The 24,055-nt window shown below is 42.2% G+C and overlaps 1 protein-coding gene across 12 annotated transcripts in view; it reads left to right on the top strand.

The window, feature by feature from the left end:
• The window catches only part of LOC141579552 (trafficking protein particle complex subunit 9-like), a 166,686-nt gene that overhangs the window by 127,673 nt on the left and 14,958 nt on the right, over positions 1 to 24,055 (top strand). For 11 of the 12 annotated variants that reach the window (XM_074376117.1, XM_074376109.1, XM_074376084.1 and 8 more), the window contains 9 exons: positions 3,621 to 3,812; positions 4,576 to 4,709; positions 8,207 to 8,392; positions 10,862 to 11,086; positions 14,123 to 14,294; positions 16,290 to 16,474; positions 17,232 to 17,431; positions 17,734 to 17,857; positions 23,272 to 23,367. The gene's annotated coding sequence lies outside the window, so the exon portion shown is untranslated. The remainder of the gene's footprint in view (positions 1 to 3,620; positions 3,813 to 4,575; positions 4,710 to 8,206; positions 8,393 to 10,861; positions 11,087 to 14,122; positions 14,295 to 16,289; positions 16,475 to 17,231; positions 17,432 to 17,733; positions 17,858 to 23,271; positions 23,368 to 24,055) is intronic. The other variant, XM_074376095.1, reaches the window with a different exon arrangement.

The following is a 24,055-nucleotide window of genomic DNA, read 5'->3' as shown; positions in this document are numbered from 1 at the left end:
GTGTGGAGAAGCACTCTCCGTGGCCAAGAGGAGTGGGGAGGAGGCATCCCCTCCTCAGTTTAAACAGGTGGTGGTATGGAAAAGAAGGGTGCTCCCCAAGAGTTTATAAAAGGAGAAATAAGGATTTTCTTTGGGATTTAGTCTAGCCAGGAAACACAGAAGATGATTAGAAAGAGACTTGTAAATCACTTTAATATTAAGTTGACATTTGTTGAGCACCAATAATGTGCTACATTCTTTTCTGAGAGTTTTACAGAAATGAATCCTTCAATCTTCTCAACAATCGAGTAAGGAATGTTTGATTTTTATCCCAGTTTTACAGTGTGGAATCTGAGGCACACAGAGGGTAAGTTGGCCAAGGTCACAGAGCTAGTAAGTGGCAGAGCTGGTATTTAAACCCTGGCTGTCTGGTTTTGAGGCTCCCAGGGATGGGCTTTGGGTGTTTAGAGGTATCTGCATCCCTGGATCTCTGTACCACTGTGCATCAGTTTGCCCAATAAGGACAGGGAAAGGAGAGTTACACAGGTGCTCACAGTCGTGTCTCAGCCACTGTCCACGAAGAGTGCACCGTGATTAGCGTTAATTGTTTTCCAGGCAGTAGATCTGTTGGTATAACAAAAATTTAGTCCATTGAGTTAATCTAGAAACCCTTCCTGCTCTGCTTCTTTCCATGGTTGCCATGTTACTGCCTGCCCGGGATTAGGCCGTGGAGGAGAAACTGTACTCATGGTTGAACTATGATATTTCAGTCTGGTTCATAGTTTCACATATTCTGTTACATTAATAAGTTAAGTTTCTGGTTTTCTTGCATCAGTGTCTCGTGAGTTTGGTTAATGTGAAACCAGTCAATGGGAGCCCAGGTGTGCTGATGGTATAATTTCTGAGCACGTTGTGGCACTTCTACACGTGCAGTCCTGACTGGAGGATGTCCACCTTCCTCACTGATTTCTCCCAAGAGCAGGGCCCTCTCCCATCCCCGGATGTGAGGCTGGGAGCTCTCTGAGTAGGCCAGTCAGCGGCCAAGTCCACCAATCAGAAAATGATGAAGTACCCGGAAGTGGGTTTAATAAAAGAAAAGGGCTTCCAGGTAGTCCGATGTGCTGTTCGAGTCCATTTGGTGAAAAGCTGTTCACTGTCTGTGGTTGAGCTGATTCTTTGCTGTTGAAAAGTCTGGATTAGATGAAGGGATTTTAAAAAGCAGAAAGGAGTGATTTCAGGTGGTACGTCCACACCGGTGAGAAGTGATGGATGACCGCCTGTGTGAGGCATAGACAGAGTCTTACAAACTTCATAAAACAGCTTTAAAAGCTCTGCCATCTGAGTGCACTTCATAAGGGGTCCAGATCATCACTGGTCATGCTGTGAGGGCAAATAACTGATGATGGCATAAAGGACACGGAGGCATCAAAAAGGTCTCAGTCATGTTCCCTGTTTAAAGAATGTGACACAGTGTAATATATTTGAGCTGGTTTTTCACTGAACAATTTTTCGTGTTTTCTGGGACTCCCAGCTCCCGAAGTTTCCACGCAGCTGCATGTCCCCTCACTGCAGCTCTGTCAGCACTTGTCCTGGGCTGACGTGTTGTCACGGGGAGCAGGACGGTCAGCGTCCCCGGCTCCTCCAAGCTCCGTCTCCTCATCCGCAGTGCTGGGCTTCTCATCCGTGTCTACTTAGAAGGGTTGCTGAGAACCACACGTGATGGTTGTCAGGGATGATTTGTCGTTGTCCCTGTGTTTGACATATAGTCAGTATTTGATAGAAACACATGTTTTTTTATAGTTCTGGCTTCTACATTGCAGTGGTTTTTAGTCTGCATTTTTTTATAACTTTTTTCTTATTTTTAAATAAGCACATTTTTGGGGGGGGGATTACTGGGGATTGAAGCCAGCACATTGTGCATGGGAAGCAAGTGCTCTACAACTGAGTAATACCCACCCTCCTTGTCTTCACTTAAAAATAAATATTGCAATACACAAAATAGCTCTTAAACACCATCATGGGACCTATTTTCTGTATAGACAATTGAATACATATGCTATTTCAATAAGAGTAAATGTTGGGACATACATTTCTGAAACTGTTTACTTGTTTAAAAACGATAATAGCTAGTGATAAACACGAGTCTTGGATCCAGTACTTCTTATGGTCTGCTTTGACATCATGGGAAATTACATTCTACAGAGAAGGCAAATTGGGTCTCGTTGATATTTGGATGATTTAGCAGATGATCAAGTCTTTCAAAACTTGACAGTTTTGTATTTTAAACTAACTGCAAAGTTATCTTCTAGAAGTTGGAATTACTAAGCTTGTGAAGTGCTCAGTAATTCAGTGTGTATGTGTTTGTGTCTGTGTGAACGTGTTTGTGTGTGATTTCAGGAAGGTAGAAATAAGTTCCATGTAGCCCTCTGATACCTTCCTCCTCCATTTCAAGATGTAGGCATATATTTACACAAATAAATTGATATTCTTTTGTTATTTGGCATATTGGAAATAAGAGGTTGTCATACTTGTTTCAGAAGGGTTGGGGAGCATGAGCTTAGAAAACGGGAGGAGAAAGAGGCCGGGAGGCACTTCACACTCTGTGCAGGATTTGAGGAACAGTAGCTTTTCTTTTTTCTTCTAAAGCAAACTGGCGCTGAATTGTAACATACTATTACTCAGAATTGCTTTTCTGATCAGATACAAGTGCCTCAGAGTTTTCAAGGCAACATGAATGATGAAATCCGTTTTAGGAGTTATCTTTAAAGTAGTGTTAATTTTCAAGTAAAAGGCTATAGCCTGTTCTTTCTTCGAAGGGTAAAAGACGTTCTCATTGATCCAAGTGCATGATCAATGTGCTTAGTTTCTTTGGGGTTTTTTTCTTTTTTTTTAAGTGCTTGTTTCATTGTGGTTTGAATGAATGTTTAAAATTTCTGAATTTTGTTCTTTAGAACATGCTGATTTATCAGAACTGTTAAAAACCTGATTGATCTTTCGTCTTTGTTTGGAGGGGCACCCTTTTGATTTCTGTTGTCTGTTAAAGAGGGAAATTCTTCCTCTAGCCTGCAGATCATTAAGCGAATGGTTTGTAGTGTGCCTTTAAAATTCTTTGAATGCTTTGAGCATGCTTGTCTAGTGAATTTTGAATTGACTCATAGTAATGACTTTGCTTTGATTCTGTGGCTTTTGCTCCTCTCCGCAAGAATTTGAATTCTCTGTTGCATTTTGTATACGTGTTTTTAACAGGGGAAGAAATTTTACATTTTTTACAAAGGTGGGTTTTCCTATCCCCTCTGAATGCCTTCTATAATTGATACAACAAAAATCTGTTATTGTAGTGCTTAATTATTTCATAAACTAATTTTTGGCTTAATCAGAAGCAATGAGAAAGAGTGATAATAAAAAATATGAAAACCTTCCTTCCTTTGAAGAATAGAAATGAGGTGGTCAGGCTCACGCATGCTTTGTGCTTGACACACTTACTTTCATGTCATTGTGTATCATGATTCGGAGATGGAGTTGCTTCAGGTTTTATAGATTTTTGTTTGAAGATTTTTGTTGAATTCTTTCTCCAGGCTGATGTTTCCTGTTGGGTTTGTGGAAAGCGTAGAAGGAAAACAAATTCTTTGTTTTATTTTCAGGAGGCCTGAGTTGCTGATGAGAAAAGAGTTGAGTGTGGGCTGAGGAACAGAGTGACACTCCCTCTCGTCCCGGCTGAAACTGATGAACAATGAAATCAATTAAGTGTATCAGTATTTGACCAATAGAATTCAGCGAGCTCAAACTGGCAAGTTATGCCCAATGGAAAGTACTGAATTCACCTGCAGAATTAGGTGCTTTGCCAATTAGAAGCAGCTTAGAGTAATCAGAAAAATTAGTTCATATGATGAGATATAAAAGAATGTAATATCTTCTATTTCTGAAACTTTTCTTTGTTAAGTTGTGTAGAGCTAAAATTAAGTTTCAAGCGCCAGGAGTTAAGAGTCTGGGTGGTTCTGTGGGATCGTTATTCAGGGATGTGTCTAGATCCTGCTAGAGTGTCTGAAGGTGGCAGGAAAAGACCCACGGCTAGGATTTGTTATCCTAGGGTGTCCTCCATAATGGTTCCATAATGGTTACATGTGGGAGCCCAAGATTAGGTTAACAAATTGTAACAGACCCCAGCCGCCTGTCAATGTTCAGAAGAAAAATGTGTGCTTAGTAACTGCTTTGCAAGCAGGAGCCTGTGCATCCTCACTCCTGTCTCCTTGCCTTAAAAAGCAGAGACAATGCTTTGCTTGCATAGTTGATGCTTTAGATAGCACTCTGCTCATTTCAAAGCAAGGACCCAGGCCCTCAGCTATAAAAGCTGGGCTTGTGTGCTTTTAGATATTCTATTATCCCCAAAACAAGGACCTGGCTGGTCTCGTGGTCTGCTTTGTAATTCACATATCTAAAGAATGTATCTTATTTCCCTCACCCCATGACTTCCCTAAAGATACACTAAGTCTTTGTACTCTTTTTGGATTCTACAATCTCTGTCTCCTCCCGTCTTTCCTCAAGTTCCTACTTACTATCACACAACTGTTAATGACTTTTTCCTTTCGTTATACACAGTAAATATAGGAGCATTTGAGAGGCTCGTGGAGTTGGCTCCCTACTCCTTCTCTTTTTCTGGACTTTTCCCACAGAGACTTGAATAATCATTCCGTGTCGGTACGACTTCTGCCAGCCATAACCCACAGTTCCAGGTGAGAATGATGCAGGCTTTATCTCTCCTACCGAAGGGAGAGAGAGAAGAGAATTGAGATCTGCTCCCTTGTGGTCCCTTCCTTCCCCAGGGCCACTCCAGTTCACCTGCAGCCTTCTGGCCTCTGCTGTCAGGGCCTCTGTCCCAGGACTGACTGCAGCTATTTTTTCCCTTGCCAAAATTTCCTGTGCCTTTCAGAAGTTGGTCTCTTCTCTGCAATTCAACCCTGGCAGATGTGATGGTGGTCTGCGTGCTGGTGGGCAGTCACCTGGGGACTCCCAGGAGCCATGCTGATTCTCCTGAGTCTCTCATTCGGGGTTACAGAACTGTCGAGCACCGGAGGAAGCCCATTCACGTGAGGGCAGCGCAGCATTGCATCACTTTCATTTAATTTTGAAATTTCAGTGGAGAAATTATTTGCAGCAAACTGTTCCAGTTTTTTGGCTGACTGCTTTCCTCACCACCATTTCCTTGTTGGATGTGGTGCTTGTTTTAAGAACCAGGTTTCTTCTCTGGTTATTTCTAGCAGGTGGGCTTGCCGAATCCTTGATCTGCATTTGAAGCAGAATGCTTCATCTTGATGTCAAACTGATTTTCTTCATTCTGAATATTTCGTATACACTCAGCAACTGTTTCAAGTGAACTGCTCTTGTCCAATTTTGGTTAACTCACATTTGCTGATCTCCTGCTTTCATGCTGAGGGCAGTTTCTTCTTCCTGTAATAAAAGTTAGCAATTTGCATCTACTGTGGGAAGGTACTGGCCCGAGGTGCTTTTGTTCTTAACAGTTTTAATACAATTCACCCATTAATATTTACACCGGTTTTTACTCTATGCCAAGAATTGTGCATCCCAGTCAATCTTAGAATATTTTCATCTTCCTAACAGGAAACCCCATATGCATAAGCACTCATTCCCATCTTCCCCATCGTCCCCCAGCCCCAGGGAGCCACTCTTCTCTCTCTGTGGATTTGCCTGTGCTGGACATTTCATGTAAATCGAGTCAATTCATGTAAATGGAACCGTCTATTGTGACTGACTTCTTTCACACTGAGTAACGTTTTCAATGTTTGTCCATGTTGTTGCCTGGGTCAGTACTCCATGCTTTGCTATTGCTGAATAATATTCCACTGTATGGCTGGGCCCCTCTGTTTACCCATTCATCAGGTGATAGGCATTTTGGTTGTTTCTTCTTTTTGGCTGTGATGAATAATGTCACCGTGAACATTCCTGTAGGAGTTTTTATGTGGACATTTGTTTTCAGTTCTCTTACGTGTGTGCCCACAAAGCAGAATTGCTGGGTCATTCAGAAACCAACTGTTCAACTCTCTGAGGTCCTGCCAGGCTGTTTTCCAAAGTAGCCACGCAGCGTTACATCTCACCAGCAAGGGCTGCTATCTCTGATTCCTGTGTGTCCTCATTAGTTCTTGTTATTCTTTTTTTAATTATAACCTAATGTAGTGAGTGTGAAGCGGTTTCTCCTAGTAGTTTTGACATGATTTCCCTTACAGCTAATGATTTTGAACATCATTTCATTGTGCTTATTGGCCATTTGTATATTTTCCTTGAAAAATACCGTTTCGGATCCTTTATTCATTTTTTAATTTAGTTGTCTTTTTTGTTGAATTGTAGGAGCTCTTTTTTATTTGGAGATACAAATTCCTAATCAGATAAATTATTTGAAAATATTTTCTCCTGAGTGTTGTTTTTTTCACTTTCTGGATGGTGTCCTTTGAAGCAAAGTTTTAAATTTGATGAACTCAAATTTATCTCTGTTTTCTTTTTTCCTTGTGCTTTTGGGGCAATATTTAAAATCTGAGGTATTTTATTTAAAATTTACATATAAAATATCTTAATTTTTAGGACCGTCCTAGGAGACGGGTGCTGTTGTTATCCCCAGTCTATGGATAGGAGGCTGAGATGCAGAAAATTTCACTGACTTATGAGTGTCAAAGCTACCCAGTGCTGTGGGAGTTCAGAGCCTCATGATTGTCCCCAAGCATCTGTGCTCTTCACCACCATGCTTCACTACTGCCTGGAATCGTTAATGAAAAAGTCTTTCCTGTTTTGGTTTCTTGTTTGTTTGTTTTCTCATTGGGAACCTCATCTCCTCATTTTCCTTTCGGATATCAGTGTAGGTTTATTTTAGGTCTCATGTAGGCAGAAGAATTGCTATCAGTTAACTTCTTTATTACTCACTCTCCGGTGATCATTGTTGCTATTTGACCTAATCAAGTCATGCTTAAGTCTTTCCTGCTCATGACACTGAAAAGAGTCATGACTTACAGAATGCTCAGAGAAGAAAATAATTGATTGATTTTATTTTGCTATCCAATCAAACCAATCAAATAAAAACCCCGGTGTTGACGCAGACGGTAAGCCCTCCAGAATAGGGTCACTGTCTTCCTTGTGTTTCGTTTGTTTGGTCACAGTGTCTGGATAGTGACTTGCTGTCCAGCAGTTTTGTGAGGATACGGTGTTCGTGAATAATTGTAAGGACAGAATTTTGACAACATACTGTATTGGTCATTTCACGAGGGAAAAGATAATATAGAAATACTGCTCAGATCTATTTTAAAATTAAGTTTGGAATGTTGAGAAGAGTTCAAGAAACCATACAAAGATCTTTTTCACTTATTTTAGATCTATCTTAGGCATATTATGATTACATAGCAGAGTAAGTTATCAACTAGATTTGACAAGAGGGGTGTATTATTGATTATTTGTATTAGTTGAAATATTCTACCTGGGAAAAAGTAATCAGTGCCCATAAATGAACAAATATGTTTGTATTTCTATGCAACATGGGAGCAGACTTCATATGTTTCTATATAATATATATGACTGTGTGTTTTAATCTGTCTGTCAGTGTATTTATAGTTTTTCAGCAATGTTCTAACTTTAGAATTCTTCTAAGAAAATCACCCCAGATTCTAGTGCAGTTTGTACTGTGTATCCTGTCTTATGCATGGGATTCCACTGTCTCCTCAGTGAGGAATTTCCTCCCCTACTGAGGTAGTAGCAGAGTTAAAGGAACTGTGATTTCTAGGCCTTTGCTCTCCATGTGTTTGCATTTGGCTGTCAATCGCGATTTTCCATTTCTTGAGTTTTCATTGTTCAATTAGAATTTTTGAAAATAAGTGTTAATATGTTGTATTTGTCTCCCTAGAAACTTGATGTGTTTGTGCTTTTCAGTTTTCAATTTCTTAAAAATGTAAATGCACTCTTGTTTTTAAGTAGTCCTTTTTCACTAGATATTTGTTTACCTCTTTATAGTTAAAATACTTTTTTTCCAATGAATGAATCGGTGTGCATGTTTTAAAGATAACTTACTTTTTATTTTCCTTATTATAACAATTATATTCATTCTAGAGAATTTAGAAAATAAGGATAAACACAGTAATAACTTAAAAATGGCCTCTAATCTCACCTAGAAATACAGTTGTAAAATTTCAAATTGAGAATTACAAGTCCTCTAATTTTGTTCTTCTTTTTCAAGATCGTTTTGGTTACTGAGACCCTCGAATTCCCATATGAATTATAACAGCAGCTAATCAGTTTTTGCAGAGGAGCCCGCTGGGATTGTGATTGAGACCACGTAGAATATACGGATCACTCTGGGGAACACTGCCATTCCAAGAGCACTGTCTTCTGATCCAGGAATGTACGTGGCGTGTCTGTCCAGGTATTTAGGTCTTCTTTAATTTTTTTTCAGCAATGCTTTGAGTTTACAGAATATTATTTTACTTTTTTTCTTTGCCTTTATACTGAGGACAATTGTGCAAGGTACCGGGATCAGAAGTGTATTTTAGCCCCTCCCGTTGCTGCCAACATGGTCGCTGCGCTCTTGCTTTGCCTTGTGTACAACATTGCACAAAATAGGATCTCAGTAACTCTCTCTTGAATGAATGATTATATGATTGTAGGATGATGCTTGAGAGTCCTTGTGATTTTTTCCTCCAGCCTTTCCCCAATTCTTAACTAGGCCCTTTCTCTTCCTAAACTCCAGCCTGGGTTTCAGCCTGCCTGTGGCATTGATTTTCCCTATCTGTAGACTCTTCCTTTCACTGGTTCACGATAATGTTACATGTGGGCTTTGGAAACTTATCAAGAAAGAACAAATATATTGCATGCTAGTATTTTTACAGTGTGGTATTTTTTATCGATTGAAATTAAATCAGGCTGACCCCCTGAGCCCTCCCGTGAGCTCTTTTCACTTTCCTACATCTGATAATGCTCTGGTTGCTACATGTGCCCTTCCCCCAGCCTTGGTTTTTGGGTTGAGTAAGTCATCATCAGTGGAGCCCTCTCTTTAAAAGATGAAGAGAACATTGGCTCCTTCTCCCTGGTTGGGGACTTGGATGAGATGAGATACCAGATAAAGAATGGAGCTCCACCTCATTCTGACCCCCGCTCTTTCCGTTCTGTTCTCCAGAGGAAAAGAGTACAATTCAACAGTATAAAGATTGATTGTGAGCTAATGAGATAGACAAGACAATCAATTATTTATTAAATATCCTTTCATGCCAGAAACAAATGTATTATACACACAAAAATCACACAAAGCATGATAATATCGTGCTTACAGACGTGTGTCCGAGTTCGAGTCCTGCTCTGGAGTGACCAGTCCTGTGAAATGGAGAACTGGTAGGTTGGCTTAGGCTCTCCAGGACTGGTTTTCTGTCCTGCAGAGATGGGGCTCGCTAGGCTTCCCTCCCCCTTAGAGGTGCTGTGGGGTGTAACTGTCACGCGTGCACAACTGCTCATTCCTCGTAAGTGCAGGATAGCATAAATTTTGCGGTGATGGCTTTATGACTGCCCCGTGTAGACTCTCAGTGCTCCAAAGGGATGCCTTGTGGTTTGGAGATGGGATTCTCATTTCTGTAAATACCCAAGGATTGTGGTATTGGGCCCTGCTAATTTGAATCTATTCTTTAGAAAGTACATATTGTAGATATATTTTTCAAGCATGTGTGCTTTTTTCCTTTTATTATTTATAGTTATACTCTCTCATCTCTTGGTGTGACTTTTCATGGAATCCAGGAAAAAGTCCTAACCTACCTGCCTCTTCACTCTTCTCCGTGGTGGTTTTCTTCCCTGACTACAAGAGGGTTTTGCACAGGAAATTTTATTTGTTCCCCTTTCCTTGGAGTCTCTCTTTCGGTCTGCCCATCTCTCACCTGCCCATCTGTCCATTTATCTACCCACTCATTCTTCTGACTTGTTTCAAAAAGCATTTCAGGCAGCTTACAGAAGAACAGATACCAAATAAACAGGTTAGAAAATAGGGCCAAGTTCAAACTGTGAGGCTAGGAGGCGAGCCTGTGTGAGGGTTGCAGCCGTGAGACACACACCTCTGCCCTGTGACTTATAAGATCGACAGCAAGAGTGTGCCTGAGGCTCCCAGCAGACACAGGTTAACAGGGTTTGTGGGAGATGCTCACTGGCTGTGAAATAAATAAGTGGCTCAGGAGAAGCCCAGCCTTTCCAGCTACAAAGGCTTAGGAGAATATTTTGAGTGTCTTCCAAAATCAGGGTATTGCATTGTTTCTTTTGTCAGAGTTCTACGTATAGTTGGTTACATTCTATACCTGGAAATTTCTCCAGAACTCCTTACCAAGTAGTGCCATTGCTCGGGAATGAGGTGGTTCTGCTCATTGACTGGGGTTGGCCAGAAACCGAAAATGACAGCTTCAAAGGAGCCTGGGATTTGTCAGTTATGTTTTGTCAGTGCTTTAGATTTCAGGAAATGCTTTCACACTTTCTCTCCATCTGAGGCGGCAGCGTGCTCTCTTAGCAGCATCAGGAGCTCAGAGCCACGGGATGTTGGGGGCTGACTGCACTGCCGTCAAGACAGCCAAGCTAGTCACTGCAGGAGTGGTCCTTTCACATAGTGCATTTCATGTTCTATAGTAGAATGTTTCAACAGGGAGTTAATTAACTGAGTTAATTAACATTTAATAAATATGAAGCTTTGATGAAAAGTCTGTTATAGGCAGAATATAAGTTGTGAACACTTTGAAAACGGTTTCATTACTGAAATTTCAGTAGGGAAGATACACAGTTTATCTTATTTATGCCTCTCTTTTAAAGTAACAAAGAAACAAGACAGAAAAGGCAGAGGATGATTTCTGTTATTCCTCTCGGCTTGCAGGTGCCCTCATATCCAGTGGCATCCATCCAGACACCAACACTGACACTGGCCATGCTCAGAACTGCCTCAGCCCTGAAGACACAGGTGACAAATAGAAGGGGGCCACGCCCTGTTACAGCAGGTGCTCTCACTTTGTGGGTCCTTATGTAACTGCGTGGTTTTAATCAGGATCGCCCGTTCTACATTGTGTGGTGCTGCTGCAGTGTCTCCTAGTTATTTGTTTCTGTAAGTACTCGTGTATTATTCTCCAATGTGTGGTACTACACATCTAAAAATGCTTTTTTCAGATGAAAAATAATGTATATTTAATGCAATAAGTCTGAAAAAAGGGACAAAAACGGCTATCCAGGTCCCACTAGTCATAAATAATAATTAACACTTTAACATCTACTTTCTGTTCTTTTCATCAGTGTGTATCAGCTCTGTCATAAAAACCAGTGAGCACTCTGTGCCTGTTTACTGTGTGGAGACCTCCATTTTCCATTTGGCTTATTACATGTTTCTCTACAATATTCTATCTCCCCTGGCATGATTTTTAATGACCAGTATAGCATTATGTCTTGTGGAGGCATCGTCCATTTTACTTCGGACTTAAATAAAATTTTAAATTCCAAGTGTACTTAACTGAAATACTGAAAAGAGACCTGTGGTGGTACCGAAAGAGCCCTACCTCCCTTCCCCTTATTTCCTGAGTGTAAAAGCTGTTGCCAATGTGGTGTATATATTTCATGACCTTTATGCCTATGACATATATATATACCCATACATACATACATACATACATACGAGAAATCTATGTATATGTGTGTACATATTCTTTTTTGAAAAATAAGGCCATACTATATGTTTTCTGCAGCTTGCTTTATTCACTCAGGGGTATATCATAGACGTCCTCCCACTCCAGACTCACCCGGTCCTTTCAGATAGAGTGGAGGGGTCTCCTGATGTGCAGGTGTGGTCTCTTGTGCAAGGACACCTTTGGTGGGAGAGTGCTGTGGACAAGGCCCTGGGCCACGGGGAAACGCTGGCCCCCTCAGTGCCCACAGATCACCGTGATTTACCGCATTATTGTCTTGATGGTGGACACTTAACTTTTCTCCATTTTCCACTGTCAGAAAGGATGTTAGACTGGCATCTTTCTTTAACAGACATTCCTGTGATCTTGTATGAGCATGCCTTTAGTTAAGTCTTCTGGAAATTTAGTCCCTGGATGTGACATTTACTTTCATCACAGGCTACTTTCAAGTGACTAGAAATTCCTTCTCCAGTGTGGAATGAGAAATGTAGAATTACTTACGTAACCAATTCTCTATCGCTGGATATGATTTCACTTCAGGTTTTCTTCCCACCAGTGTAAACAGTATATCTATTTGAACTGATTTTTTTTCTAAACGAAACGATTCCTAGAAGTGGGGTTGTATCACTGTGTACACACGTTTTTCAGAGTTTACATATCCATTGACATGTCATCCTCCAAAAAGGTCGCTCACAGTTTTTTCTCCCACAGATGGACACTAGCTACAATATCTTTTAAAAATATTTACCAATAAGATGAGCAAAAGTGCTTTTTCATTGTTTTAGTTTGCATTTGATGACCAGTGAGGTATTGAGCATTTTTCACTGATTAGCCATCTGACTTTTGAAAAGTGAATGATCCGTTTTGTCCTTTGCATAAATTTAAGTGAGGAAGCTTCTTTTTGCTTTGTGACAGCTCTTTGTATGTTATGAACATTAATCCCTTGTCTTCATCAACATCTATCACAGAGTTTTTCCTTGTCATTTCTTTCGTTTCATTTTGTTCAGTAGGTTTATTTTTGTTGTGGCTCAAAATATTCTTAAGATAGTAAATGTCTTCCTTTTGTGTTTTATCTTTGTTATTATTCTTAGAAATAGTTTCTTATAATGGTATAAATCTCTTATGTAGGTTTATTTAATGTCTAAGATGGAGATGATAATAGTACTTGTTATAGTGAGGAGAAGTTGAATTAATGTGAGCAAAGAGTTGTATTTGCTGTTATTAGTATTTTAATATTTACATCACTATCTGTAATTATTTTTGTGGTCATTATGACAGGAATAGAATTTGTTCTTTCCAGGTGATTCTCTGATTGTCCCAGGACAATTATTGAATTCATACTTTGCTCTTTGATTTGAAATCCCACATGTATAAAATACTTATATACACTAGAGTCTCTTTTTGAGCTCATGCTTTATTTCTCTCAATCTTACTTCCTTACTCCAGCGCTATATCTTACATATTGTAAAAATTAATTATTATCTGACAGTGCGATTTTTTTTTTGTTCTTTTCTTCCATCCCAAACTTTCTTGGCTATTATTATGACTTTATTATTCCTGAAGAATTCTAAAATATATTGTTCAAGTTAAAAAAAAATCAGATAAGTGTATTCATGGGATTTTTATTAAGTTTTGAATTATTTTTAGGAGAACTTCCATATTTATAAAACTGTTTTCCTCCATGCAATATGTTGATGTCTCTACATTCACACCTCTTATTTACCCCTCAGTACAGTCCTGTAGTTTTCTCCATGTACAACATGGGCATTAATTGTGAGTTTATTCCAGATTATTGTTGATGTTTTTGTTAATTTTGTAAGGGAGAATTTTTGGCTATTATATTTTTTAACTGTTTAAACTGACACCTAGGAAGGCAGATTCGGTTTGTAAATACTCACTTTGTAACAAATCATTTAAAATTGTAAGTATTAAGTAATTGTTCGAGGATCCTTTCTTTTGTGTTTTTAAAAATTTGTTTCCAATATTATCAAAATGGTCATAGCTAAGAAGTATAGGTGTGGAGACAGATGGAGAGAGGTAGTGTGGCTCATGTACAAACTCTGAGCACTTTTATGGCTGCATTTAGGCTGGAGAAGCCGCAGAAGAGCCCACATTAGACCAGGGGTGGCATTGTATGCACTTGAAAGCCAGCTTTCCTACCTTTATGGTGAAGCCTGGTGGGCGTGGCAGGTAGATGATCAAGGTCTGATCAAGTTCATTGGCTGCACAGAGCACTGTGTCTGTGAGAACTGGAGTCCATCGCCATGGGAAATGCTTGGTGCCAGGAACACTGCAGGGAAGCTGGGGAGTCTTTGTGTTAAGGATTTTCCAGTCCTGGGAGTGGGAAGATCAGACTCTGCATTCAGATCTGAGTTTGAATTCATCCTCTCTTGTTTACTGGTCCTCTGACTTTTGTCAAGTTATCTACCCTCTTTGAACTCCTATTTTCTTGTCTCTCAAAATAGGAGAATTACGGCCTGCTGCTAGAGTGTTTGACCAGGATAAATGATTTGTTTCTATAAGATTCCACGTACAGTCACAAGCTCAGTGAGAAATGGGCTGTCACCTCTTCATCTGCAACTCAGTGCTCGACAGGACATCGGGGCAATGCCAGTCCGTAATTTGTTTGTGATGCAAGTAGGAACAAAATTAATGTCTTGCCTTTCCCTTGCAGTATTCTTACTCCTTTGCTTCATTTACTTCTTTCCTCCTTTCCTTTCCCCTCCTCCACCAAAAGATCCTGAGACTCTCTCAGAACACTAGATTCAAATTACTTTAAAGGGTGTCTCATCCTCATGAAATGACAGTAACTTAAAAAAAATCTGTACAGATCCCAGACGTCATTGTATTTGATTTACACACACACACACGCACACCCACCCACACACACAATCAGCCTACCTCCCATTTGCTGAGGGAGAAGGACCAATTTTTCTGAGTTTTCATTCACTGAGCTTGAGAGCAAAGTCTCTTACGCAGATTTACACCTTGCTTAGCGCATGGTGTTTTTAATTGGATTTCTGCTTTGTGGCCATAGAACTATTCTCCTTATAGAAGAGAGGATGTGGAGACATAGACATTCTGCTGAGATATTGGTGTCAACATATTTGAGTTGGAAAGGACTTAGGACAGCATAGAGTCATAACTTTTTATGGGTGAGAATTCATGATAGTGTAACTTGGACAAAAACCTAGGTCTTCTGTCTTCGTGTCCACGTGGATGAAGGGGCAACAGGGCGGGATATGGCAGGGATCCTCCTTGCTTGAGTTCCAGGGTCTTGCTAGTTTTCATTGCTCAGCTGCCTTTAGTTTAGGTCCGTGTGGCCTCTCATAGGAAGGTCACTCTGTCCTGATAGACTGAGTTTCTAATCAGCAAAAAGGTCTGAACCCACTCATATTTCCCAGAGTTTTTCTGCTGTCCTGCTGACCGTTTATATAAATGATACCTAAGAAACTACTGGATATAAAACCCTTATTGTTATCATTTGCCCTCAAGTTCCATAGAAATGGGGTGCTGTCTCAAGCTGTCTAAGGCTAGATCTGAACAAAGATAGGGTGATAGGCTGTGCTGCTGGACCCTCCCCAGTCATAAGGGATTTCCACCTTAGTTTTTAGAATCAGACAGACGAGTTCAAATCTTGCCTTTACCAGTTATTAGCTTTGTGAACTTGGGGAAGAAACTGTACTTGTTTGTGCCCAATTTTCTTTATCTGTAAATAAGTTCAGTATTTACTTTAGGATTTTTGTTTTAGAATTGAATGAGCTAATTCCCTCATTTATACCGAAAATACTGATCGCGTGGTTCTATGCTGGTGCCTTGGTAGAAGATTACTAAGGGACTCAGCAGTGAAAATGCAGTTGGGGGACCCCTGGATCATAGAGCTTATATTCCAGGATATGCTTGTAAAAAACTGGATGTGCAGTAGATTTTCAGTAAATGTCCATTCCTTTCCTTATCCACACTGATTGTGTATATATCTTTGTACAATATATGAACAATTTTTTATTGCAATTTAAATCTCTTTGTAGTAATTAAATTATGTAGCTATAACAAAATACGTGAAATAAAATGATTTGTCTTTTATTTTCTTTTCAATATGCAAAACAAAATAAAATAGAAAAAAAAAGGTTTTGAAGGAGTAGAAATAATTTTATTTCTGTGGAATCAATTCCCTATGTTAGGTTTTTTAGTTGTGTTGTTAAACAGCATATAAAATTGATAGGTTGTGTCTTCAGTGTTGATAGCTAGGTGAGTGTAGTTTCTTTTTGTGGTAGCCTTTGATGAATTATTTGCACTAGATCATAAATGATGTGCATGTTACATATTGGAAACGAGGAAAGAGTGGAGACATAATACCTCCAATGTAGTCATCTTGTTAGCATGTCGAAACTCGTACTGCTTGCTGCATGACAGGCCAATAAATTGGGAGATTGAGGTGTTGGAGCAAGGAATAGTGACTTTATTTGAAAAGCTGGCAGACCCAGAAGATGGCAGAATGACATGCTGGAGAACCGTCTCCCCCAAGTCAGGAATCAGTCCGCTTTTATACTAAAAAGGGGCGGGGATGTGGTTGGTTGTTGCAAACTTCTTGCGGTACGAATTGTTTCTCCCTGGAATTCTTTGTTCTTGCAGCTGTCCACGTGGGTCAAATTATGGTGCCCCTCTAAAACCTCCAAAAAATAATCAAAGTTGATTCTCTATTTTGCGACTTGCCATCTCAACATAAGTGCAGAAGAGTTAACATCGTGAAAGATCAGAGCCCGGAGAATAGGCTCTCCTGGATATTTCAGGCTAAAGGCAACTTTCTTTTACAAAAGGTACAGAGCTACCAAGTCTGAGCCTAGAAAACAGCAAAGGTTTAAAGCCAAAGGAACAGATCTAACATGCAGTCAAATTTATTCTTTTCTATTACAATTTCTTTTTCCACCTCATAAATAATTTTAGTAAGAAACATGAGCAATTTTTTTACTTTTGCTTCTTAGTAACGGATAAGTGGGCCAAATACATTTATGAGAGCAGGGATGCTGTGCGGGCATTGGGGTCACAGCAAACTCTTGTTGGGGGTGGTCGACTCTGCAACATGTCTGATGCCCCATGGGTGTTGGTGAGGGACCCCATAACCAGGGGGTCTCTTCAGGAACCAGCATATGGGCATTGACCTCTGGAGACCTCTTTTACAGCTGCCGGAAATTTTTTCAGATACTGTGACTGAAAAACCACTTCAGCTGGTGATAATTAGGGAATAAAGGAAGAGGAAAAGGGCTTTGATTAGATTACAAGAGAAGGACAGAATATCAGGGAACCTGGGGGCTTGGCAGTGGGTCCTTGGGAGAGAGGGGAGCAGAGGTGGGGAGGGGCACGGCTCTGGAACCAGCTCCTGCACCTGTCCCAGGGCCCAAGTCACACATCTTTTAAGTGGCCCAGGACGCTCTCCTGTCTGGATGTCACCCTGGGCAGAACCTTGAGAATCGAAGGTAAGGGGTGGGCAGCACTCACCTAGGGGATCACTGAGGACTTAGTTCAAGTCCACGGTGCCTTTTCTGGTCATGTGTCTTCACTTGCCCTTTATCTTAGGATCTGAGAAGCAGGAGCAAGGAACGCAGGGAGAGATCCAGTAAGACATCTGACTGTGTTAAGAGACGACAGTCATAGCCACACCGGGAGCGAGGACACTTGCAGCAAAGTAAAACGACTTCACAACTATTGCATCAGAGCTGCCGGTGTGAGAGAGCCTAAGCCTGTCTCAGAGTGCAGGGGACAAGCAGAGAGGAATGGTAAATTTCCACTGACAGTTGAAATTTTGTTAAATAGCCTGCTACTGTTGCTTGTATCACTTGAATGAATGCAGGCATATTTCTATGGGCATTTATATGTTCACTCAAACCCACCAGCCACTCTTGCCCCCATCGGGGATGGGCTTTCTCAAGCCCAGTGCACCTGCTGCTTGGGTGGGCCATGCTGCGGGTCCTCGCCTGGGGCCGGGCTGCTGCAGGGCACTGAGTCCCCGAGGCACGGCCTGCGAGACACGACAGGAACACCTCTGCTCTTGACTGAGGGCCTCCGTTTCCCCCTGCAGTGTAAGAATGCTGGTGCCTGAGTTAGAAGCATGCTTCAAAGCTGTCCGTATCCTTGCCATCCAGAAGCAGAGCCTGGGAGCTTCCTAATTTCTCCAGAATGGGGTTTACATTCATCTTCGACATGTGAGTTTATGTCCTTTTACAAGTGGAGGAATTACTGCAGTTTTCCTGGAACTAACTCACCACTAGTCCATCTGATTTTTCTGTGCTAGGATTCAATATGGCATGCTAAAAATTCTGGAGTCAGATCTTGAAACACTGATGAAGAGGATTATTTTATTTCTTTATATGATAGTATTTTACTTTCAAAATTCAGAGTTTTCAGTTCTTTCAAAAATTTTTTGGGGGGTTGGATAAACAAATTTGCTCTTACCATCTTTGTGACCTGTTGCTATATGCCTGTCACCTGTCTTCTGTCACTTGTGAGGCGGTTCCATTTGTGACCCTGTCCAGGTTGTTCATGTTATAAAACATAAAGTCTGTAAAAGTACAGTCCCTTTTACTCCGAGGACATTCCACAAATACTACTTAAATCTGGGTGTGGTTTTAAGAAGACAGAATCATTAGAACATGTACTTGCAGGTTGCTAGTGCAAAATCCCCAAATCAATAGTCTAGCTCAACATCTAAAATCTTTCTAATCTACCTTGGATTTGTATGGATAAGTGAAGCAGTTTGCTAAGAACTCAAGACCAGGGTTAGAATACAGGCTGGTGTAGCTCAGCAGGTCCTCCCAAGCTGATGCTCTGGCAGACGGCAGGTCCTAGGGGAGAGGGCGTGTCCTCCCCTCCCTGAGCTGACAATTTGATGGCAAAGACATTCATCAGGTTAAGAACTTGGAGATTCTTCTAAAAACAGTGGGTTTGAAAACAGTCCTAAAAGCGTGGGAGTGACACAATCCCATTTGTCTCAAGTAGGGTAGAGTGGCTTTGAGGCCAGTTGGGAGACTCGTGAGTCCAGGTGGGCAGTGTTGGTGGCTTCCACTTGAGCGGTGGGATGGTCAGCGGGTAAAAGCGAACAGATTGAAGGCAGGTTTAGATGGTAAAAAGGAAAGGATGAATGATTTCTGTGAAGGTAGGATGGAGTAAGGAACAGGTTTCTGGGTGGATTAATGAGGTAAATGATGGTCCTGCTGTGCTCTGAGGAGGGAAATCTGTAGAGGGAGTTCTGGGGGATAACTATTGAGTTCAGCTGTGGGTAAACTGAAAGGCTGTTAGATGTGTGGTTTGGGAGCTCAGGTGAGACCCAGTAGTGAGTAGGGGGAGGGGAGAGAGACTGTCAAATCAGTTTGTCTTGTGAACATACAAATAAGGATGAGTAATGACACACTTAAAACCTCTATATTTTGTATTTAAAGCCCAGTAACATTTTGCTATATTGACTGCAGAGGTTCTTAATTTTTTTTAATAGAAATAAAATAAATAGAAACAAAATAGTGGAGTTAATGAACATCTTAGAGTTGATGTGTGTCCTTGTATGTATTTTCATACCTCATCTGTTTATAACCATAATCTACAAAAAGTTCGCTTGCTTAGCATAAGAGTTAAACAGAGGGAAGTGACACACAGTGTTGGGGCTTGAAGCTGATCTTCTCGGGCAAATTATGTCACCTCTCTGTGCCTTAGTTGCATCTTCTGTGACTGCCCCCGGGCCCTTCATCACAGCTGATTTCCTAGACTAGATGTTGGGAGGGAGGCTGCTGAAGGGAATAAGAAGCGGCAACTTCTAGGGATATTGAAGAGAGAGACAAAAACAGATTAAAGCCGATAAACTGAGTAAAAATACCCTCAAAAGAGAAAGAATCCCGCAGTGTTTTGAGCCCCTTAGCGTAAGGGAAACAAAATCAGGTTGAGCCAAAGCTCTTGAGCATGTGAGTATTGTGGGTGGGTGGGTGTCATCAGAAAAGGGTTAAGAAAAGGCCTTTTCATTTCCCTAGACGTTTCCAGTAAGGATGGGGAGCAGAAAAGAAAACCCCCTGCTTCACAGTGGAAGCTGCTGTTTTGTGCAAAACTGACCAAAGTTTGGAGACCAGTCATCAGCGGTGCTGGCAAATGAAAAGACTTCGGGATTGGGTGGGGCACTTGCTGCGACTTTCAGGTGACCTGCTGGCTGGGTCTGTATGGCGGGCAGTAGGTTTGCAGGGTGACCCGGGCATAAACCCTGGCTCTGAGGCTGCTGGTCTGACTAGCAAACCTGGGCACCCGCAGTCCTAATGGGGCAGCTCGGGATGTGGCCTGGGACACCTGCTGAGGTGATGGCGAGAAGAGGGCTTTCCTGAGGGGGTGTCATGCGGAGAGTGGGAACGTGTTCCTGTAGGGGAGGAAGAGCCTCTGAGTAGGGTGCTGGATGCACAGGCAAGACCAGCCTGAGCACGGAGGCTTCTGGGGGCCAGAAGTCATACAATGGCCCGAACCGCCTTGTTCCTGCGAGACTGCAGGGAAAAGATGCTGAAAATGTAGGCTAGGTTCACACACTGTGGTGTTTTATGAGTGACAGTAAAGGACTGGTCCGGCAGGCAGGAGAGAACCCTGTGGGCGTCCCAGCTGGGGCGTCACGCCGGAGGGAGGAGCAGAGTTATAGACTTTGCCACTTATTAGCTGTGTGACTTTGAGCAAGATCACCCCACCTCTCTCTATATATATCTTCATCTGTAAAGTGACAGAGTGACAAGCTCGTGTCATCAGAAGGCTTAGTTTAGCTCTGATCCTCTTTGTCCAGTACTGTCAGTGCTGCCCTGTGAGGTTCTGCAGCGGCTGCTCTTACCCTGAGATGGGAGGGCCTAGAGGGACTTTGTAGCGCCCGAGGGCAGGAAGGCGTTGCTTTAAAAGCAGATATGTTGCCGCCTGCAGGCAGTTTGGTTGAAGGTCCTGCAGGGGACTTTGGAGGCCTTAGGTTGTGGAGAGTACTTTGGAATCCTTAGCTTCCTCTTAAGTCTTGTTTTCCCTTGCGGACCGGATTTGCCTTTGCAGATTGATGCTGAAGATTTGGGCTACTAGCAAAGCTGTTTTCAGAGATGGGTATATACGTAAAATATCGTATAAAATAAAATGATTTATTTAACGTGTGGGACTTCGCAGCTGTTGGGAACAGCTCTGTTGTCCTGGTCGTCACGGAGGACACCAAGGGTCAGCAGAGCGTGCGGGAGGACAGGTAGCCTGCAGTGCTGCTGCGGGGTGTTCTCCCGAGTAGAGCACTCTGCTGAGTTGACTCTTCTCTGAGTTTGGTTGCCAGATGAGCAGACAGCAAATTAATGAGTTCTGGTGGGATTGTATAATGACAGGAAGAAAGAGGAAACCGTAGTTTTTCCAGACTAAAACACGCTTTTGTTTCCTGATCCAGTGTGTTCCATTACAGAATTGATGAGTTCTGTCTATTCTGGGACTTCATTGAAATAAACGTTCAGCCTAAATGTTAAGAGTTATGTTTTATTTGGCTGGAGGACTCGAGCCGGGATGGCAACCTCTCAGATCACTCTGAGGGACTGCTCCCAAGAGGTAGGGGAAGAGCTAGGATATATAGAAGTTTTACAAGAAAGACCAGGTAGTTGGAACAATAAAATATTGCTTGTTATCTAAAGAAAACCAGATATCTCAAGATCAAGTATTTAGTGCTTTTCTATGTATGGGAGGAAGCAAACATTTGTGTCATAGAATTCATCCCTTTGGCAGGTACCTAGGTATCTAGGGCCAGTATCCTGTCCTTTCTTACTCTGAATCCACTCAGAGGGCACCACTGTGAGTGGCTGAGAGGCTGGGCTGCAGGCATGCACTCGCTGGGGGGTGGCAGCAGCCGCTAATGACTTGGTTTCAGCATTCTTTGTTTACTGACATGGTTGCAGTATTTTCATTCACATTGTAGTATTTTCATTCACGGACTGATTATGGATAATCTGCAACCTTGGAAAGCAACTGAGATGGAATTACTGCAGGTACCTTCTACTTTAATAAGCCGTGTGCAAAAATAAACATGGAGGAAGCATACATTTGGATTTGGTGGTGTAGTGAAGGGTGACTGCACATTACAGGAGAACGCAATGCAGAATTCCTTAAGTCCACGTTTCTTTTCTGTTGTGGTTTCTGAGAACAGTTTATGGTAATTAACCAACATTGACAAATGCTGGCACACATTGTATTTAAGAGCTGGACGGCTGCAAACTTGTGTATTGGACAGGTGGAATTCATAGGCAAGTGGTCAGGTGGATGGGAGAGAGATGGAGGCTAAGCCTGGGCCCAGATTCCGGTTTAAATCACCATTTCCTCACCATACGGCCTTGGACTAGAATATAACCTCTCTTAACCTGTTGGTGAATCTGTGAAATGGGCATAATAATATTCGTTTCTTCCTGGGATTGTTGTAAGTTCTAAAGAGTATTGTAGCACACATGAAGCACTTAGCAGTGTTCACTGTGTGTGGCCGCCCCGCTTGGCGTGTGTCAGAGCCGTAAAGGCAGCATTTGTCTGTTGAGGATGCACTGGTAGCCCCTTGAATATGTTGTGAATTTGGTGATTTCCTTTAATCTTGGTAACTCTGTGTGCCATGGGCAGTTATTTTCATGGACAGATGAGGAACCTCAGGGTAAAGAAGACTGTGTAATTTGCCCAAAGTCAGACCATAATTTTGGGTGCATGGGCCTCGGTTCAGCATGGGCCCCAGGGCCTTCTGCCCTCTCCATTCAGCACCAGAGCCAGATGTGTGGTCGGCTGTTTCCCAGCCCAGAATATCTGGCAGGCCGCAAGACACACCTGGCCCTGCGCTGCTTGAGCAAAAACTCCGGAGGAGAGGAAGTTACAAAAGGGATAAACATAAAAACAGATGACAGCAAACTGTGATCAGCACTGAGAAGGAAAGGAACACGCCTCACAATGCAGAGCTGCGAGCTTTCCCGTCGGGTCTGCTCTGGGGGCGTTCATCTCAGCTAAACAAACTCTGCTGCTGCACCAAGGCAGGAAGGCAGGGAGCGTGTGGCCAGGTAGACAGGGCCTTGTTAATCATACTCATTCCCCATTAAGCTGCAGCTGTCACGGGCACTTACCTTGTAAACAGATGTCTTCCATAATCATCACGCACTTTTCTTGGTAGTTTTATTGCCCCACTTTTCAGATGAGGTCATTGAAGCTGGGGAGTTTGCTGCATGCCCGTGATCACCATGGAAATACCCCCACTGGTCTTTCAACCTAGACTGGTGTGGCTGTCATGTCCCAGCCCTGTGAATGGCATCATGTTGCCTCTCCCAAGCGGCCCAAATGACTGACATTGATATTCATAATTCATAGGAAATGGTATGTGACAATAGGAGAAAAAGGTATTAAGAAATTGTTTGGAAAACTAGAACAAAATCCAATTCTTCCCCAGCTGGGGGAGCGTACCCTGTTTCACTCACCCCACTCACTGCGTGTCACCTCCTCCCTGCCGACTCCACTTTCAGAAGCCACTCTGAGTCTTTGAAGAACATTTTGCCTCATGACATTGTTGACTAGGACCTGCGCCCTCTCTGTCCCTGGTTAACTCTCTCTTGAAAGCCATTTAAATTTCTTGCAGGCTCCTCCGCTCAGATGTAAGAATATCCTCTTTCGACTTCTTGATGCAGCTCCTTAATGAAGATCTCGTGAAGGAAACTTAGTCAAAACCTGGGAGGTATGCACACAGTGACTGCAACCTCAGCACTTTATGAAGTTCAGAATCAGATTTGTGGATGACTCAGGAAAGGCTTTTTTATGGTAACAAGGGGAAAGTGAAAGGATGCAGGCTGTGTGAGACTGAAACATCTCGTTCCCAGCCAGCAAGGCACCTGCGTTCAGGATGGTGTGTGGGGAGTGCAGAGTTCTCACAAAGAAAGAATTGTTGTGACGGGAGGGAGGACAGTTATGTACTTTACTGTGGAGGGAAAAAGTGGGTTAAGCATTTCCTGGTTGAACAAGAGGATTGTGACATGATGTGCTTGTATTTTGGAGAGAAGGGTTTTTTGGGGACAGGCCTAGGGAGAATGCTCTGTGGCTGGGGAGTCAGCACAACAGAGAAACACAGAGAACCGGGCAGACCCCAAGGCCCCTGCTGGGGAAGAGGCTGCCCGCCAATTCGAGCCCTGGGGGCGGCTTCTGTCCCTTAGCTGGGGCCTCAGAGCTCCCTTCACAACCCAGTCCTGTTGATACAAGGAAAAAAACGTGAGGCATGAGAAGGGCTGTGTCCCAGGCTTTGGTTGAGCCCCTGGGATGTGTCCCACCAGATTTTGTTCCTTGGCTTCGTGCAGTAAAGTATTCAAGAGCAAGCCAGTGTTGAGAAAAGGTAGATTTATTCACAGAGACACATTGAAAGGCAAGAGAAA

The sequence above is a fragment of the Camelus bactrianus genome, chromosome 2 (assembly GCF_048773025.1).
Source record: "Camelus bactrianus isolate YW-2024 breed Bactrian camel chromosome 2, ASM4877302v1, whole genome shotgun sequence".
NCBI lineage: Eukaryota > Metazoa > Chordata > Mammalia > Artiodactyla > Camelidae > Camelus > Camelus bactrianus.
Note: the sequence above shows the minus strand (reverse complement) of the source record. Positions and strands in the feature narration are given on the sequence as shown.